Source organism: Cimex lectularius, unplaced genomic scaffold (genome assembly GCF_000648675.2).
Source record: "Cimex lectularius strain Harlan isolate CLEC.00 unplaced genomic scaffold, Clec_2.1 scaffold304, whole genome shotgun sequence".
Taxonomy (NCBI): Eukaryota; Metazoa; Arthropoda; class Insecta; order Hemiptera; family Cimicidae; genus Cimex; species Cimex lectularius.
Window position 1 is genome coordinate 329,274 of NW_019392948.1, and position 3,184 is coordinate 332,457.

Consider the following 3,184-nt stretch of genomic DNA (forward strand, 5'->3'; position numbering starts at 1 on the left):
TGGTTTATATTATTTTATTCACTCCTTACTAGGCCCATAATTTGCAATTTGGTCATTATCAGTTATTTTGGTCTGCCAATTCTTGCTAAGTTTGTCAGATGCATTTCGGTACAAATCTAACAAGGGGATAACCTGGTTTAAGCAAATTTTTTTTTTTGTGATTTTACACTCCAAAATAGTGAACACGTATCCACCACTTCTTGTGGATAGGCCTTGGTTTCACCAAAAAATTTAAAAGTTGAAATTTTCCATTTTTTTATTTCACCCTGGTTTCACCAAAAATTTAAAAGTTGAAATTTTCCATTTTTTAATATTTTTATTTCACCCTGGTTTCACCAAAAAATTTAAAAGTTGAAATTTTTAATATTTTTATTTCACCCTGGTTTCACCAAAAATTTAAAAGTTGAAATTTTCCATTTTTTAATATTTTTATTTCACCGTTCTACTTGCTCAAATCAACTATGTTAATATATCATCATGTGAAACACAAAATTTCCATTTTCCCAACTTTTACCTAATTTATTCACAATTTTGACTCCTTTTTCGGAATGAGCAATGAATTTCCTATAGAACTACACCATTTTTATTGTTTTGCGACACGCTTAAATGTCATTTATAACATACGTAATGTAAAATTTATCAGAAAATCTGTTAAAAAATTTGCCTCTTTTTTACAAATAATCTTAGAGGCTGTCAAATCGCACAAAAATTTCTTCATTTAACAATCTTTCTAATGATATTATGCATTACTGTGATTGATACTTCTTGGGGAGGAGAAACCAAGCTTAAAAGGTGAAAAATCGTGGTCTCAGTTGAGGGAAAGGGGTGGAAGTAGGTTGTCATGTTCGCATTCCTTTCCTTTATTTTTATTATCATTTTAGAAAAAATACACATTAAAGAAAACAAAGTATTCAGGATAAAATTTATTCGAACTGCATTCCCCTGTTCCTGATGCACAACCTTGCCTGTTTCCGAACAGCTCCTACAGTATGTGAGATTTAACTTCTCCCTAGGATTTTTGTGCTGCAGCAATTATTCTTCTCTTTAAGTCCTCTTCACTGTTGACCTGAACCTTGCAGACTTGTCGTTTGAGAAAACCCCAAACAACGATGAAAACATTGAAAACAACAGGTTCATTACTGGAAGGATACAGTCAAGGTTGTAATACGTGTAATTTTCTATGATATTGTCTTTAAAAATTTACAGGTTTTGGGCTGAAAAAAAGATGAAAAGATAGTGATTGCTGTATTGCTTACAATTTTCTGCAAACCATCCTTTGAAATTGTGTGGGATAATTATTGAAACAAAACTATGAAAAACGTACGGAAAGCTGTATTAATTATTTTCAATTAACCACCCTTTGAAATTTTATGGGTTCTTTACAGAGCAAGTAAATAACGAAATTCCTAGCCAAGGCTGTTTTACATGTACTTTTTCGATGAACCTTCCATTGAATGAATTAGATATCTTTATAGTTTAAACACTTGCAATTTTCTATGACATTGTCTTTCAAATTTACAAATGTTGGGCTGAAAAAAGATGAAAAGACAGTCATTGCTTATAATTTTCTACCAACCATTCTGTGAAATAGTATGGGCTAATATTGACCAAAAACTACTAAAAAACGTACTTAACGTCGTTATTTTCAATTACTCACCATTTGCAATTTTATGGGTTCATTACAGCGTAAATTAATAACGAAAATCACAGCCGAGACTGTATTACATGTAATTTTTCGATGGATCTTCCTTTGAAAGAATAGTATGGCTTACTGGTAAAATCATAACTGAGGAAAAGACATAGTCAATGCTGTATTGCATGTACATAATTTTTATGAACGATCCATGGCCATTTTATAAGCTTATTACTGGAAAAGCAATAACAAAGGAAGGATACGGTCAAGGTTGCAATACCTTTAATTTTCTATGACATTGTCTTTAAAAATTTACAGGTTTTGGGCTGAAAAAAGATGAAAAGACAGTGATGGCTGTATTGCTTACAATTTTCTGCAAGCCATCCTTTGAAATTGTGTGGGATAATTATTGAAACAAAACTATGAAAAAACGTACTGAAAGCTGTATTATTTTCAATTAACCACCCTTTTGAAATTTTATGGGCTTTTTTACAGAGCAAATAAATAACGAAAATCCGAGCCAAGGCTGTATTACATGTACTTTTTCGATGAATCTTCCTTTGCATGAATTAGTTAGCTTTAGTACTATAATAATATACTATAATATACTATATACTATGTGTGGTGATTAGTGACCATTATTCAGAAATCGTGAGATGCGGTCTGGTGTGATGTAGGTTTCAGAAAAACCTTTTCTTTATCGTGCCAACGTTTCGATCTTTATTGAGATCATCTTCAGGGCCTGGGATTTACAAACATTGTTTACATTTAACAAATACATTTAGGATGTGGAAAAGTGAATTTATACAATACAAAATATTTTGCATGTATAAATTCACTTTTCCACATTTTTTCAAAAACACCGGAACCACGAGGGTTGATATGACCTCTGCCCCTTTAAAAAAAAAGAGAAAAAATCTAGAAAATTGACTTTGAAAATGTACTGCTTAATTATTGAAATAATAACTGTAAAACATATATTCAAAAGTGTGTTAGTTGTAGTTATTTTTAAATAACCACCTTTTGACATTTTAATGGTTCATTACGGAGCAAATAAATAACGAAAATCACAGCCGAGACTGTATTACATGTAATTTTTTTATGAATCTTCCTTTCAATGAATTATACAGCTTTATTACTGGTAAAATAATGACTAAAGAAAAGGCACAGTCAATGCTGCAATTGCATGTACATTTTTTTATGAACGATCCATGGCCATTTTATAAGCTCATTACTCGAAAAATAATAACAAATGAAGGATACACTCAGGGTTGTAATACTTGTAATTTTCTATGACATTTCTTTAAAAATTAACAAGTTTTAGGCTGAAAAAAGATGAAAAGGCAGAAATGGCTGTATTGCTTACAATTTTCTACAAACCATGCTTGGAAATTGTATGAGATAATTATTGAAACAAAAACAAAAAACAAAACTACTAAAAAACGTACGCAAAGCTGTATTAAACATTTTACTTTATTATTTTCAATTAACCGCCTTTTGAAATTTTATGGGTTCATTACCAAAACAAAAATAAATAAATAAAGAAAATCA